Below are 15,764 nucleotides of genomic sequence, written 5' to 3'. Positions count from 1 at the left end.
GTGTGGCTGTGGACTGTAGAGGACGGCCGTGGAGCGTCAGCTCTTCCCTGGGCTGTGTAGTGAGGGGCACGTGTGTGACTGTGGACTGTAGAGGACGGCCGTGGAGCGTCAGCTCTTCCCTGGGCTGTGTAGTGAGGGGCACGTGTGTGGCTGTGGACTGTAGAGGACGGCGGTGGAGCGTCAGCTCTCTCCTGGGCTGTGTTTTGAGGGGCACGTGTGTGGCTGTGGACTGTAGAGGACGGCGGTGGAGCGTCAGCTCTTCCCTGGGCTGTGTAGTGAGGGGCACTTGTGTGGCTGTGGACTGTAGAGGACGACCGTGGAGTGTCAGCTCTTCCCTGGGCTGTGTAGTGAGGGGCACGTGTGTGGCTGTGGACTGTAGAGGACGACCGTGGAGCGTCAGCTCTTCCCTGGGCTGTGTAGTGAGGGGCACGTATGTGACTGTGGACTGTAGAGGACGGCGGTGGAGCGTCTGCTCTTCCCTGGGCTGTGTAGTGAGGGGCACGTGTGTGTGACTGTGGACTGTAGAGGACGGCGGTGGTGCGTCAGCTCTCTCCTGGGCTTTGTAGTGAGGGGCACGTGTGTGTGGCTGTGGACTGTAGAGGACGGCGGTGGAGCGTCAGCTCTTCCCTGGGCTGTGTAGTGAGGGGCACGTGTGTGGCTGTGGATTGTAGAGGACCTCGGTGGAGCGTCAGCTCTTCCCTGGGCTGTGTAGTGAGAGGCACGTGTGTGGCTGTGGATTGTAGAGGACTTCGGTGGAGCGTCAGCTCTCTCCTGGGCTGTGTAGTGAGGGGCACGTGTGTGGCTGTGGACTGTAGAGGACGGCGGTGGAGCGTCAGCTCTCTCCTGGGCTGTGTAGTGAGGAGCACGTGTGTGTGGCTGTGGACTGTAGAGGACGGCGGTGGAGCGTCTGCTCTTCCCTGGGCTGTGTAGTGAGGGGCACGTGTGTGGCTGTGGACTGTAGAGGACGGCGGTGGAGCGTCAGCTCTCTCCTGGGCTGTGTAGTGAGGGGCACGTGTGTGTGACTGTGGATTGTAGAGGACGGCAGGTCTTCCCTGGGCTGTATAGTGAGGGGCACGTGTGTGGCTGTGGATTGTAGAGGACGGCGGTGGAGCGTCAGCTCTCTCCTGGGCGGGCTGTGTAGTGGGGGGCACGTGTGTGTGGCTGTGGACTGTAGAGGACGGCGGTGGAGTGTCTGCTCTTCCCTGGGCTATGTAGTGAGGGGCACGTGTGTGTGGCTGTGGATTGTAGAGGACGGCGGTGGAGCGTCTGCTCTTCCCTGGGCTGTGTAGTGAGGGGCACGTGTGTGGCTGTGGACTGTAGAGGACGGCGGTGGAGCGTCAGCTCTCTCCTGGGCTGTGTAGTGAGGGGCACATGTGTGTGGCTGTGGACTGTAGAGGACGGAGGTGGAGCGTCAGCTCTTCCCTGGGCTGTGTAGTGAGGGGCACGTGTGTGTGACTGTGGATTGTAGAGGACGGCGGTGGAGCGTCTGCTCTTCCCTGGGCTGTGTAGTGAGGGGCACGTGTGTGGCTGTGGATTGTAGAGGACCTCGGTGGAGCGTCAGCTCTCTCCTGGGCTGTGTAGTGAGGAGAACGTGTGTGTGGCTGTGGACTGTAGAGGACGGCCGTGGAGCGTCAGCTCTCTCCTGGGCTGTGTAGTGAGGGGCACGTGTGTGGCTGTGGACTGTAGAGGACGGCGGTGGAGCGTCAGCTCTCTCCTGGGCTGTGTAGTGAGGGGCACGTGTGTGTGACTGTGGACTGTAGAGGACGGCGGTGGAGCGTCAGCTCTCTCCTGGGCTGTGTAGTGAGGGGCACGTGTGTGTGGCTGTGGACTGTAGAGGACGGCGGTGGAGCGTCAGCTCTTCCCTGGGCTGTGTAGTGAGAGGCACGTGTGTGGCTGTGGACTGTAGAGGACGGCGGTGGAGCGTCAGCTCTCTCCTGGGCTATGTAGTGAGGGGCACGTGTGTGTGGCTGTGGACTGTAGAGGACGGCCGTGGAGCGTCAGCTCTCTCCTGGGCTGTGTAGTGAGGGGCACGTGTGTGGCTGTGGACTGTAGAGGACGGCCGTGGAGCGTTAGCTCTCTCCTGGGCTGTGTAGTGAGGGGCACGTGTGTGGCTGTGGATTGTAGAGGACGGCGGTGGAGCGTCAGCTCTCTCCTGGGCTGTGTAGTGAGGGGCACGTGTGTGTGGCTGTGGATTGTAGAGGACGGCGGTGGAGCGTCAGCTCTCTCCTGGGCTGTGTAGTGAGGGGCACGTGTGTGTGGCTGTGGACTGTAGAGGACGGCGGTGGAGCGTCTGCTCTTCCCTGGGCTGTGTAGTGAGGGGCACGTGTGTGACTGTGGACTGTAGAGGACTGCGGTGGAGCGTCAGCTCTCTCCTGGGCTGTGTAGTGAGGGGCACGTCTATGGCTGTGGATTGTAGAGGACGGCGGTGGAGCGTCAGCTCTCTCCTGGGCTGTGTAGTGAGGGGCACGTGTGTGTGACTGTGGATTGTAGATGACGGCAGGTCTTCCCTGGGCTGTATAGTGAGGGGCACGTGTGTGGCTGTGGATTGTAGAGGACGGCGGTGGAGCGTCAGCTCTCTCCTGGGCGGGCTGTGTAGTGAGGGGCACGTGTGTGTGGCTGTGGACTGTAGAGGACGGCGGTGGAGCGTCTGCTCTTCCCTGGGCTATGTAGTGAGGGGCACGTGTGTGTGGCTGTGGATTGTAGAGGACGGCGGTGGAGCGTCTGCTCTTCCCTGGGCTGTGTAGTGAGGGGCACGTGTGTGGCTGTGGACTGTAGAGGACGGCGGTGGAGCGTCAGCTCTCTCCTGGGCTGTGTAGTGAGGGGCACGTGTGTGTGGCTGTGGACTGTAGAGGACGGCGGTGGAGCGTCATCTCTTCCCTGGGCTGTGTAGTGAGGGGCACGTGTGTGTGACTGTGGATTGTAGAGGACGGCGGTGGAGCGTCTGCTCTTCCCTGGGCTGTGTAGTGAGGGGCACGTGTGTGGCTGTGGATTGTAGAGGACCTCGGTGGAGCGTCAGCTCTTCCCTGGGCTGTGTAGTGAGAGGCACGTGTGTGGCGGTGGATTGTAGAGGACTTCGGTGGAGCGTCAGCTCTCTCCTGGGCTGTGTAGTGAGGGGCACGTGTGTGGCTGTGGACTGTAGAGGACGGCGGTGGAGCGTCAGCTCTCTCCTGGGCTGTGTAGTGAGGGGCACGTGTGTGGCTGTGGACTGTAGAGGACGGCGGTGGAGCGTCAGCTCTTCCCTGGGCTGTGTAGTGAGGGGCACGTGTGTGGCTGTGGACTGTAGAGGACGACCGTGGAGCGTCAGCTCTTCCCTGGGCTGTGTAGTGAGGGGCACGTGTGTGGCTGTGGATTGTAGAGGACGGCGGTGGAGCGTCAGCTCTTCCCTGGGCTGTGTAGTGAGGGGCACGTATGTGACTTTGGACTGTAGAGGACGGCGGTGGAGCATCTGCTCTTCCCTGGGCTGTGTAGTGAGGGGCACGTGTGTGACTGTGGACTGTAGAGGACGGCGGTGGAGCGTCTGCTCTTCCCTGGGCTGTGTAGTGAGGGGCACGTGTGTGTGACTGTGGACTGTAGAGGACGGCGGTGGTGCGTCAGCTCTCTCCTGGGCTTTGTAGTGAGGGGCACGTGTGTGTGGCTGTGGACTGTAGAGGACGGCGGTGGAGCGTCAGCTCTCTCCTGGGCTGTGTAGTGAGGGGCACGTGTGTGTGACTGTGGACTGTAGAGGACGGCGGTGGAGCGTCAGCTCTCTCCTGGGCTGTGTAGTGAGGGGCACGTGTGTGTGGCTGTGGACTGTAGAGGACGGCGGTGGAGCGTCAGCTCTTCCCTGGGCTGTGTAGTGAGAGGCACGTGTGTGGCTGTGGACTGTAGAGGACGGCGGTGGAGCGTCAGCTCTCTCCTGGGCTATGTAGTGAGGGGCACGTGTGTGTGGCTGTGGACTGTAGAGGACGGCCGTGGAGCGTCAGCTCTCTCCTGGGCTGTGTAGTGAGGGGCACGTGTGTGGCTGTGGACTGTAGAGGACGGCCGTGGAGCGTTAGCTCTCTCCTGGGCTGTGTAGTGAGGGGCACGTGTGTGGCTGTGGATTGTAGAGGACGGCGGTGGAGCGTCAGCTCTCTCCTGGGCTGTGTAGTGAGGGGCACGTGTGTGTGGCTGTGGATTGTAGAGGACGGCGGTGGAGCGTCAGCTCTCTCCTGGGCTGTGTAGTGAGGGGCACGTGTGTGTGGCTGTGGACTGTAGAGGACGGCGGTGGAGCGTCTGCTCTTCCCTGGGCTGTGTAGTGAGGGGCACGTGTGTGACTGTGGACTGTAGAGGACTGCGGTGGAGCGTCAGCTCTCTCCTGGGCTGTGTAGTGAGGGGCACGTCTATGGCTGTGGATTGTAGAGGACGGCGGTGGAGCGTCAGCTCTCTCCTGGGCTGTGTAGTGAGGGGCACGTGTGTGTGACTGTGGATTGTAGATGACGGCAGGTCTTCCCTGGGCTGTATAGTGAGGGGCACGTGTGTGGCTGTGGATTGTAGAGGACGGCGGTGGAGCGTCAGCTCTCTCCTGGGCGGGCTGTGTAGTGAGGGGCACGTGTGTGTGGCTGTGGACTGTAGAGGACGGCGGTGGAGCGTCTGCTCTTCCCTGGGCTATGTAGTGAGGGGCACGTGTGTGTGGCTGTGGATTGTAGAGGACGGCGGTGGAGCGTCTGCTCTTCCCTGGGCTGTGTAGTGAGGGGCACGTGTGTGGCTGTGGACTGTAGAGGACGGCGGTGGAGCGTCAGCTCTCTCCTGGGCTGTGTAGTGAGGGGCACGTGTGTGTGGCTGTGGACTGTAGAGGACGGCGGTGGAGCGTCATCTCTTCCCTGGGCTGTGTAGTGAGGGGCACGTGTGTGTGACTGTGGATTGTAGAGGACGGCGGTGGAGCGTCTGCTCTTCCCTGGGCTGTGTAGTGAGGGGCACGTGTGTGGCTGTGGATTGTAGAGGACCTCGGTGGAGCGTCAGCTCTTCCCTGGGCTGTGTAGTGAGAGGCACGTGTGTGGCGGTGGATTGTAGAGGACTTCGGTGGAGCGTCAGCTCTCTCCTGGGCTGTGTAGTGAGGGGCACGTGTGTGGCTGTGGACTGTAGAGGACGGCGGTGGAGCGTCAGCTCTCTCCTGGGCTGTGTAGTGAGGGGCACGTGTGTGGCTGTGGACTGTAGAGGACGGCGGTGGAGCGTCAGCTCTTCCCTGGGCTGTGTAGTGAGGGGCACGTGTGTGGCTGTGGACTGTAGAGGACGACCGTGGAGCGTCAGCTCTTCCCTGGGCTGTGTAGTGAGGGGCACGTGTGTGGCTATGGATTGTAGAGGACGGCGGTGGAGCGTCAGCTCTTCCCTGGGCTGTGTAGTGAGGGGCACGTATGTGACTTTGGACTGTAGAGGACGGCGGTGGAGCATCTGCTCTTCCCTGGGCTGTGTAGTGAGGGGCACGTGTGTGACTGTGGACTGTAGAGGACGGCGGTGGAGCGTCTGCTCTTCCCTGGGCTGTGTAGTGAGGGGCACGTGTGTGTGACTGTGGACTGTAGAGGACGGCGGTGGTGCGTCAGCTCTCTCCTGGGCTTTGTAGTGAGGGGCACGTGTGTGTGGCTGTGGACTGTAGAGGACGGCGGTGGAGCGTCAGCTCTTCCCTGGGCTGTGTAGTGAGGGGCACGTGTGTGGCTGTGGATTGTAGAGGACCTCGGTGGAGCGTCAGCTCTTCCCTGGGCTGTGTAGTGAGAGGCACGTGTGTGGCTGTGGATTGTAGAGGACTTCGGTGGAGCGTCAGCTCTCTCCTGGGCTGTGTAGTGAGGGGCACGTGTGTGGCTGTGGACTGTAGAGGACGGCGGTGGAGCGTCAGCTCTCTCCTGGGCTGTGTAGTGAGGAGCACGTGTGTGTGGCTGTGGACTGTAGAGGACGGCGGTGGAGCGTCTGCTCTTCCCTGGGCTGTGTAGTGAGGGGCACGTGTGTGGCTGTGGACTGTAGAGGACGGCGGTGGAGCTTCAGCTCTCTCCTGGGCTGTGTAGTGAGGGGCACGTGTGTGTGACTGTGGATTGTAGAGGACGGCAGGTCTTCCCTGGGCTGTATAGTGAGGGGCATGTGTGTGGCTGTGGATTGTAGAGGACGGCGGTGGAGCGTCAGCTCTCTCCTGGGCGGGCTGTGTAGTGGGGGGCACGTGTGTGTGGCTGTGGACTGTAGAGGACGGCGGTGGAGTGTCTGCTCTTCCCTGGGCTATGTAGTGAGGGGCACGAGTGTGTGGCTGTGGATTGTAGAGGACGGCGGTGGAGCGTCTGCTCTTCCCTGGGCTGTGTAGTGAGGGGCACGTGTGTGGCTGTGGACTGTAGAGGACGGCGGTGGAGCGTCAGCTCTCTCCTGGGCTGTGTAGTGAGGGGCACGTGTGTGTGGCTGTGGACTGTAGAGGACGGCGGTGGAGCCTCAGCTCTTCCCTGGGCTGTGTAGTGAGGGGCACGTGTGTGTGACTGTGGATTGTAGAGGACGGCGGTGGAGCGTCTGCTCTTCCCTGGGCTGTGTAGTGAGGGGCACGTGTGTGGCTGTGGATTGTAGAGGACCTCGGTGGAGCGTCAGCTCTTCCCTGGGCTGTGTAGTGAGAGGCACGTGTGTGGCTGTGGATTGTAGAGGACTTCGGTGGAGCGTCAGCTCTCTCCTGGGCTGTGTAGTGAGGGGCACGTGTGTGGCTGTGGACTGTAGAGGACGGCGGTGGAGCGTCAGCTCTCTCCTGGGCTGTGTAGTGAGGAGCACGTGTGTGTGGCTGTGGACTGTAGAGGACGGCCGTGGAGCGTCAGCTCTCTCCTGGGCTGTGTAGTGAGGGGCACGTGTGTGGCTGTGGACTGTAGAGGACGGCGGTGGAGCGTCAGCTCTCTCCTGGGCTGTGTAGTGAGGGGCACGTGTGTGTGGCTGTGGATTGTAGAGGACGGCGGTGGAGTGTCAGCTCTTCCCTGCCTGTGTAGTGAGGGGCACGTGTGTGTGACTGTGGACTGTAGAGGACGGCGGTGGAGCGTCAGCTCTCTCCTGGGCTGTGTAGTGAGGGGCACGTGTGTGTGGCTGTGGACTGTAGAGGACGGCGGTGGAGCGTCAGCTCTTCCCTGGGCTGTGTAGTGAGAGGCACGTGTGTGGCTGTGGACTGTAGAGGACGGCGGTGGAGCGTCAGCTCTCTCCTGGGCTATGTAGTGAGGGGCACGTGTGTGTGGCTGTGGACTGTAGAGGACGGCCGTGGAGCGTCAGCTCTCTCCTGGGCTGTGTAGTGAGGGGCACGTGTGTGGCTGTGGATTGTAGAGGACGGCGGTGGAGCGTCGGCTCTCCTCTGGGCTTTGTAGTGAGGGGCACGTGTGTGTGGCTGTGGATTGTAGAGGACGGCTGTGGAGCGTCAGCTCTTCCCTGCGCTGTGTAGTGAGAGGCACGTGTGTGGCTGTGGACTGTAGAGGACGGCCGTGAAGCGTCGGCTCTCTCCTGGGCTGTGTAGTGAGGGGCACGTGTGTGGCTGTGGACTGTAGAGGACGGCCGTGGAGCGTTAGCTCTCTCCTGGGCTGTGTAGTGAGGGGCACGTGTGTGGCTGTGGATTGTAGAGGACGGCGGTGGAGCGTCAGCTCTCTCCTGGGCTGTGTAGTGAGGGGCACGTGTGTGTGGCTGTGGATTGTAGAGGACGGCGGTGGAGCGTCAGCTCTCTCCTGGGCTGTGTAGTGAGGGGCACGTGTGTGTGGCTGTGGACTGTAGAGGACGGCGGTGGAGCGTCTGCTCTTCCCTGGGCTGTGTAGTGAGGGGCACGTGTGTGACTGTGGACTGTAGAGGACGGCGGTGGAGCGTCAGCTCTCTCCTGGGCTGTGTAGTGAGGGGCACGTGTGTGGCTGTGGACTGTAGAGGACGGCGGTGGAGCGTCAGCTCTTCCCTGGGCTGTGTAGTGAGAGGCACGTGTGTGTGGCTGTGGATTGTAGAGGACGGCGGTGGAGCGTCAGCTCTTCCCTGGGCTGTGTAGTGAGGGGCACGTGTGTGTGACTGTGGACTGTAGAGGACGGCGGTGGAGCGTCAGCTCTCTCCTGGGCTGTATAGTGAGGGGCACGTGTGTGTGGCTGTGGATTGTAGAGGACGGCGGTGGAGCGTCAGCGCTCTCCTGGGCTGTGTAGTGAGGGGCACGTGTGTGGCTGTGGACTGTAGAGGACTGCGGTGGAGCGTCAGCTCTACCCTGGGCTGTGTAGTGAGAGGCACGTGTGTGTGGCTGTGGATTGTAGAGGACGTCGGTGGAGCGTCAGCTCTTCCCTGGGCTGTGTAGTGAGGGGCACGTGTGTGTGACTGTGGACTGTAGAGGACGGCGGTGGTGCGTCAGCTCTCTCCTGGGCTTTGTAGTGAGGGGCACGTGTGTGTGGCTGTGGACTGTAGAGGACGGCGGTGGAGCGTCTGCTCTTCCCTGGGCTGTGTAGTGAGAGGCACGTGTGTGGCTGTGGATTGTAGAGGACGGCGGTGGAGAGTCAGCTCTCTCCTGGGCTGTGTAGTGAGGAGCACGTGTGTGGCTGTGGACTGTAGAGGACGGCGGTGGAGCGTCAGCTCTCTCCTGGGCTGTGTAGTGAGAGGCACGTGTGTGGCTGTGGACTGTAGAGGACGGCGGTGGAGCGTCTGCTCTTCTCTGGGCTGTGTAGTGAGGTGCACGTGTGTGTGACTGTGGACTGTAGAGGACGGCGGTGGAGAGTCAGCTCTCTCCTGGGCTGTGTAGTGAGGGGCACGTGTGTGTGGCTGTGGATTGTAGAGGACGGCGGTGGAGCGTCAGCTCTTCCCTGGCCTGTGTAGTGAGGGGCACGTGTGTGACTGTGGACTGTAGAGGACGGCCGTGGAGTGTCAGCTCTTCCCTGGGCTGTGTAGTGAGGGGCACGTATGTGGCTGTGGATTGTAGAGGACGGCAGGTCTTCCCTGGGCTGTATAGTGAGGGGCACGTGTGTGTGACTGTGGACTGTAGAGGACGGCCGTGGAGTGTCAGCTCTTCCCTGGGCTGTATAGTGAGGGGCACGTGTGTGACTGTGGATTGTAGAGGACGGCGGTGGAGCGTCAGCTCTCTCCTGGGCTGTGTAGTGAGGGGCACATGTATGGCTGTGGATTGTAGAGGACGGCGGTGGAGCGTCAGCTCTCTCCTGGGCTGTGTAGTGAGGGGCACGTGTGTGGCTGTGGATTGTAGAGGACGGCGGTGGAGCGTCGGCTCTCTCCTGGGCTGTGTAGTGAGGGGCACGTGTGTGGCTGTGGACTGTAGAGGACGGCGGTGGAGCGTCAGCTCTTCCCTGGTCTGTGTAGTGAGGGGCACGTGTGTGGCTGTGGACTGTAGAGGACCTCGGTGGAGCGTCAGCTCTTCCCTGGGCTGTGTAGTGAGGGGCACGTGTGTGTGTGGCTGTGGATTGTAGAGGACGGCGGTGGAGCGTCTGCTCTTCCCTGGGCTGTGTAGTGAGAGGCACATGTGTGGCTGTGGACTGTAGAGGATGGCGGTGGAGCGTCAGCTCTCTCCTGGGCTGTGTAGTGAGGGGCACGTGTGTGGCTGTGGATTGTGGAAGACCTCGGTGGAGCGTCAGCTCTTCCCTGGGCTGTGTAGTGAGGGGCACGTGTGTGTGGCTGTGGATTGTAGAGGACGGCGGTGGAGCGTCTGCTCCTCCCTGGGCTGTGTAGTGAGAGGCACGTGTGTGGCTGTGTACTGTAGAGAACGGTGGTGGAGCGTCAGCTCTCTCCTGGGCTGTGTAGTGAGGGGCACGTGTGTGGCTGTGGATTGTAGATGATGGCGGTGGAGCGTCAGCTCTCTCCTGGGCTGTGTAGTGAGGGGCACGTGTGTGGCTGTGGACTGTAGAGGACGGCGGTGGAGCGTCAGCTCTCTCCTGGGCTGTGTAGTGAGGGGCACGTGTGTGTGGCTGTGGATTGTAGAGGACGGCGGTGGAGCGTCAGCTCTCTCCTGGGCTGTGTAGTGAGGGGAACGTGTGTGGCTGTGGACTGTAGAGGACGGCGGTGGAGCGTCAGCTCTCTCCTGGGCTGTGTAGTGAGGGGCACGTGTGTGTGGCTGTGGATTGTAGAGGACGGCGGTGGAGCGTCAGCTCTTCCCTGGGCTGTGTAGTGAGGGGCACGTGTGTGACTGTGGACTGTAGAGGACGGCCGTGGAGTGTCAGCTGTTCCCTGGGCTGTGTAGTAAGGGGCACGTGTGTGGCTGTGGATTGTAGAGGACGGCAGGTCTTCCCTGGGCTGTATAGTGAGGGGCACGTGTGTGTGGCTGTGGATTGTAGAGGACGGCGGTGGAGCGTCAGCTCTCTCCTGGGCTGTGTAGTGAGGGGCACGTGTGTGACTGTGGACTGTAGAGGACGGCGGTGGAGCGTCAGCTCTCTCCTGGGCTGTGTAGTGAGGGGCACGTGTGTGGCTGTGGATTGTAGAGGATGGCGGTGGAGCGTCAGCTCTTCCCTGGGCTGTGTAGTGAGGGGCACGTGTGTGTGGCTGTGGATTGTAGAGGACGGCGGTGGAGCGTCAGCTCTCTACTGGGCTGTGTAGTGAGGGGCACGTGTGTGTGGCTGTGGACTGTAGAGGACGGCGGTGGAGCGTCAGCTCTCTCCTGGGCTGTGTAGTGAGGGGCACGTGTGTGACTGTGGACTGTAGAGGACGGCGGTGGAGCGTCAGCTCTCTCCTGGGCTGTGTAGTGAGGGGCACGTTTGTGGCTGTGGATTATAGAGGATGGCGGTGGAGCGTCAGCTCTTCCCTGGGCTGTGTAGTGAGGGGCACGTGTGTGTGGCTGTGGATTGTAGAGGACGGCGGTGGAGCGTCAGCTCTCTCCTGGGCTGTGTAGTGAGGAGCACGTGTGTGTGGCTGTGGACTGTAGAGGACGGCGGTGGAGCGTCAGCTCTCTCCTGGGCTGTGTAGTGAGGGGCACGTGTGTGTGGCTGTGGACTGTAGAGGATGGCGGTGGAGCGTCTGCTCTTCCCTGGGCTGTGTAGTGAGGGGCACGTGTGTGGCTGTGGATTGTAGAGGACGGCAGTGGAGCGTCAGCTCTCTCCTGGGCTGTATAGTGAGGGGCACGTGTGTGGCTCTGGATTGTAGAGGACGGCGGTGGAGCGTCAGCTCTCTCCTGGGCTGTGTAGTGAGGGGCACGTGTGTGGCTGTGGACTGTAGAGGACAGCGGTGGAGCGTCAGCTCTCTCCTGGGCTGTGTAGTGAGGGGCACGTGTGTGTGGCTGTGGATTGTAGAGGATGGCGGTGGAGCGTCTGCTCTTCCCTGGGCTGTGTAGTGAGGGGCACGTGTGTGGCTGTGGACTGTAGAGGACGGCGGTGGAGCGTCAGCTCTCTCCTGGGCTGTGTAGTGAGGGGCACGTGTGTGGCTGTGGACTGTAGAGGACGGCGGTGGAGCGTCAGCTCTCTCCTGGGCTGTGTAGTGAGGGGCACGTGGGTGGCTGTGGATTGTAGAGGACGGCGGTGGAGCGTCAGCTCTCTCCTGGGCTGTGTAGTGAGGGGCACGTGTGTGTGGCTGTGGATTGGAGAGGACGGCGGTGGAGCGTCAGCTCTCTCCTAGGCTGTGTAGTGAGGGGCACGTGTGTGTGGCTGTGGACTGTAGAGGATGGCGGTGGAGCGTCAGCTCTTCCCTGGGCTGTGTAGTGAGAGGCACGTGTGTGGCTGTGGACTGTAGAGGACGGCGGTGGAGCGTCAGCTCTTCCCTGGGCTGTATAGTGAGGGGCACGTGTGTGTGGCTGTGGATTGTAGAGGACGGCGGTGGAGCGTCAGCTCTCTCCTGGGCTGTGTAGTGAGGGGCACGTGTGTGTGGCTGTGGATTGGAGAGGACGGCGGTGGAGCGTCAGCTCTCTCCTGGGCTGTGTAGTGAGGGGCACGTGTGTGTGGCTGTGGATTGTAGAGGACGGAGGTGGAGTGTCAGCTCTCTCCTGGGCTGTGTAGTGAGGGGCACGTGTGTGTGTGGCTGTGGATTGTAGAGGACGGTGGTGGAGCGTCAGCTCTCTCCTGGGCTGTGTAGTGAGGGGCACGTGTGTGTGGCTGTGGACTGTAGAGGACGGCGGTGGAGCGTCAGCTCTCTCCTGGGCTGTGTAGTGAGGGGCACGTGTGTGTGGCTGTGGATTGTAGAGGACGGCGGTGGAGCGTCAGCTCTCTCCTGGGCTGTGTAGTGAGGAGCACGCGTGTGGCTGTGGACTGTAGAGGACGGCGGTGGAGCGTCAGCTCTCTCCTGGGCTGTATAGTGAGGGGCACGTGTGTGTGGCTGTGGACTGTAGAGGACGGCGGTGGAGCGTCAGCTCTCTCCTGGGCTGTGTAGTGAGGGGCACGTGTGTGGCTGTGGACTGTAGAGGACGGCGGTGGAGCGTCAGCTCTTCCCTGGGCTGTGTAGTGAGGGGCACGTGTGTGTGGCTGTGGATTGTAGAGGACGGCGGTGGAGCGTCAGCTCTCTCCTGGGCTGTGTAGTGAGGGGCACGTGTGTGTGGCTGTGGATTGTAGAGGACGGCGGTGGAGCGTCAGCTCTCTCCTGGGCTGTGTAGTGAGGGGCACGTGAGGGGCACGTGTGTGGCTGTGGATTGTAGAGGACGGCAGGTCTTCCCTGGGCTGTATAGTGCGGGGCACGTGTGTGTGGCTGTGGATTGTAGAGGACGGTGGCGGAGCGTCAGCTCTCTCCTGGGCTGTATAGTGAGGGGCACGTGGGTGTGGCTGTGGACTGTAGAGGACGGCGGTGGAGCGTCAGCTCTCTCCTGGGCTGTGTAGTGAGGGGCACGTGTGTGTGACTGTGGACTGTAGAGGACGGCGGTGGAGCGTCAGCTCTTCCCTGGGCTTTGTAGTGAGGAGCACGTGTGTGTGGCTGTGGATTGTAGAGGACGGCGGTGGAGCGTCTGCTCTTCCCTGGGCTGTGTAGTGAGGGGCACGTGTGTGGCTGTGGACTGTAGAGGATGGCGGTGGAGCGACAGCTCTCTCCTGGGCTGTGTAGTGAGGGGCACGTGTGTGGCTGTGGATTGTAGAGGACGGCGGTGGAGCGTCAGCTCTCTCCTGGGCTGTATAGTGAGGGGCACGTGTGTGTGGCTGTGGATTGTAGAGGATGGCGGTGGAGCGTCAGCTCTCTCCTGGGCTGTATAGTGAGGGGCACGTGTGTGGGCTGTGGACTGTAGAGGACGGCGGTGGAGCGTCAGCTCTCTCCTGGGCTGTGTAGTGAGGGGCACGTGTGTGGCTGTGGACTGTAGAGGACGGCGGCGGAGTATCAGCTCTCTCCTGGGCTGTATAGTGAGGGGCACGTGTGTGTGGCTGTGGATTGTAGAGGACGGCGGTGGAGCGTCAGCTCTCTCCTGGGCTGTATAGTGAGGGGCACATGTGTGTGGCTGTGGATTGTAGAGGACGGCGGTGGAGCGTCAGCTCTCTCCTGGGCTGTGTAGTGAGGGGCACGTGTGTGTGGCTGTGGATTGGAGAGGACGGCGGTGGAGCGTCAGCGCTCTACTGGGCTGTGTAGTGAGGGGCACGTGTGTGTGGCTGTGGATTGTAGAGGACGGCGGTGGAGTGTCAGCTCTCTCCTGGGCTGTGTAGTGAGGGGCACGTGTGTGTGGCTGTGGACTGTAGAGGACGGCGGTGGAGTGTCAGCTCTCTCCTGGGCTGTGTAGTGAGGGGCACGTGTGTGGCTGTGGATTGTAGAGGACGGCGGTGGAGCGTCAGCTCTCTCCTGGGCTGTGTAGTGAGGGGCACGTGTGTGTGGCTGTGGACTGTAGAGGACGGCGGTGGAGCGTCAGCTCTCTCCTGGACTGTGTAGTGAGGGGCACGTGTGTGTGGCTGTGGATTGTAGAGGACGGCGGTGGAGCGTCAGCTCTCTCCTGGGCTGTGTAGTGAGGGGCACGTGTGTGGCTGTGGACTGTAGAGGACGGCGGTGGAGCGTCAGCTCTTCCCTGGGCTGTGTAGTGATGGGCACGTGTGTGTGGCTGTGGATTGTAGAGGACGGCGGTGGAGCGTCAGCTCTCTCCTGGGCTGTTTAGTGAGGGGCACTTGTGTGGCTGTGGATTGTAGAGGACGGCAGGTCTTCCCTGGGCTGTATAGTGAGGGGCACGTGTGTGTGGCTGTGGATTGTAGAGGACGGTGGCGGAGCGTCAGCTCTCTCCTGGGCTGTATAGTGAGGGGCACGTGGGTGTGGCTGTGGACTGTAGAGGACGGCGGTGGAGCGTCAGCTCTCTCCTGGGCTGTGTAGTGAGGGGCACGTGTGTGTGGCTGTGGACTGTAGAGGACGGCGGTGGAGCGTCAGCTCTTCCCTGGGCTGTGTAGTGAGGGGCACGTGTGTGTGACTGTGGATTGTAGAGGACGGCGGTGGAGCGTCAGCTCTCTCCTGGGCTGTGTAGTGAGGGGCACGTGTGTGTGGCTGTGGACTGTAGAGGACGGCGGTGGAGCGTCAGCTCTCTCCTGGGCTGTATAGTGAGGGCACGTGTGTGTGGCTGTGGACTGTAGAGGACGGCGGCGGAGCGTCAGCTCTCTCCTGGGCTGTGTAGTGAGGGGCACGTGTGTGTGGCTGTGGACTGTAGAGGACGGCGGTGGAGCGTCAGCTCTCTCCTGGGCTGTATAGTGAGGGCCACGTGTGTGTGGCTGTGGACTGTAGAGGACGGCGGCGGAGCGTCAGCTCTCTCCTGGGCTGTATAGTGAGGGGCACGTGGGTGGTGGCTTGTAGTAACTTAGTGCATTTTTCCTACAGGCTCAGCAGGGGGTGAACAAGCGCCCCAGCCCCAGCGCTCCACCCCCCACTCAGCTCAACAAGATCCAGTACAGTGGTGGAGGGCAAGTGGTGAAGCGGGAGCGACGGCAAAGCTCATCCAGATTCAGCCTGAGCAAGAACCGAGAACTTCACAAACTCGCCCCGCTGAAAGGTGAGATGCTGAGCGATGACATCACTGTGCTATGAGCAGACAGTGTGTGTATGAAAGGCTGAGCGATTGTCTCTGGCCGTCCCTTCCCCCTGTCAGTCTCTGGCCGCCCCCCCAACCCTGTCATCTGTGGCCGTTCCCGTCGTCTGTGGCCGCCCCCCCCCCCCTGTCTGTGTCCGTCCGTCCGTCCCCCCCCCCTGTCGTCTGTGGCCGGCCATCCTCCCCCCCGTCGTCTGTGGCCGTCCGTCCGTCCCCCCCTCCCCTGTCGTATGTGGCCGTCCGTCCGTCCCCCCCCCTCTGTTGTCTGTGGCCGTCCGTCCCCCTGTCGTCTGTGGCCGTCCGTCCCCCCGTCCCCCCCCCTGTCGTCTGTGGCCGTCCGTCCCCCTGTCGTCTGTGGCCGTCCGTCCCCCTGTCGTCTGTGGCCGTCCGTCCGTCCCCCTGTCGTCTGTGGCCGTCCGTCCGTCCCCCCCCCTGTCGTCTGTGGCCGTCCGTCCGTCCCCCCCCCTGTCGTCTGTGGCCGTCCGTCCGTCCGTCCCCGCCCCTGTCGTCTGTGGCCGTCCGTCCGTCCGTCCCCCCCCCCTGTCGTCTGTGGCCGTCCGTCCGTCCGTCCCCCCCCCCTGTCGTCTGTGGCTGTCCGTCCGTCCCCACCCCTGTCGTCTGTGGCCGTCCGTCCGTCCGTCCCCCCCCCTGTCGTCTGTGGCCGTCCGTCCGTCCGTCCCCCCCCCTGTCGTCTGTGGCCGTCCGTCCGTCCCCCTGTCGTCTGTGGCCGTCCGTCCGTCCCCCCCCCCGTCGTCTGTGGCCGTCCGTCCGACCGTCCCCCCCCCTGTCGTCTGTGGCCGTCCGTCCCCCCCCCTGTCGTCTGTGGCCGTCCGTCCGTCCCCCCCCCTGTCGTCTGTGGCCGTCCGTCCCCCCCCTGTCGTCTGTGGCCGTCCGTCCGTCCCCC

At 62.5% G+C, this 15,764-nt stretch overlaps 1 protein-coding gene across 2 annotated transcripts in view; it reads left to right on the top strand.

The window, feature by feature from the left end:
• Nucleotides 1–15,764, top strand: part of PPP2R5D (protein phosphatase 2 regulatory subunit B'delta) — a 96,335-nt gene that overhangs the window by 23,110 nt on the left and 57,461 nt on the right. For both annotated transcript variants that reach the window (XM_073671652.1, XM_073671651.1), the window contains exon 2: nt 14,653–14,824. The gene's annotated coding sequence lies outside the window, so the exon portion shown is untranslated. The remainder of the gene's footprint in view (nt 1–14,652; nt 14,825–15,764) is intronic.

The sequence above is a fragment of the Phyllobates terribilis genome, unplaced genomic scaffold (genome assembly GCF_046119375.1).
Source record: "Phyllobates terribilis strain yellow unplaced genomic scaffold, ASM4611937v1 Scaffold_3__8_contigs__length_932513732, whole genome shotgun sequence".
NCBI classification, from domain to species: Eukaryota; Metazoa; Chordata; class Amphibia; order Anura; family Dendrobatidae; genus Phyllobates; species Phyllobates terribilis.
This window is presented reverse-complemented; position numbering and strand designations above follow the sequence as displayed.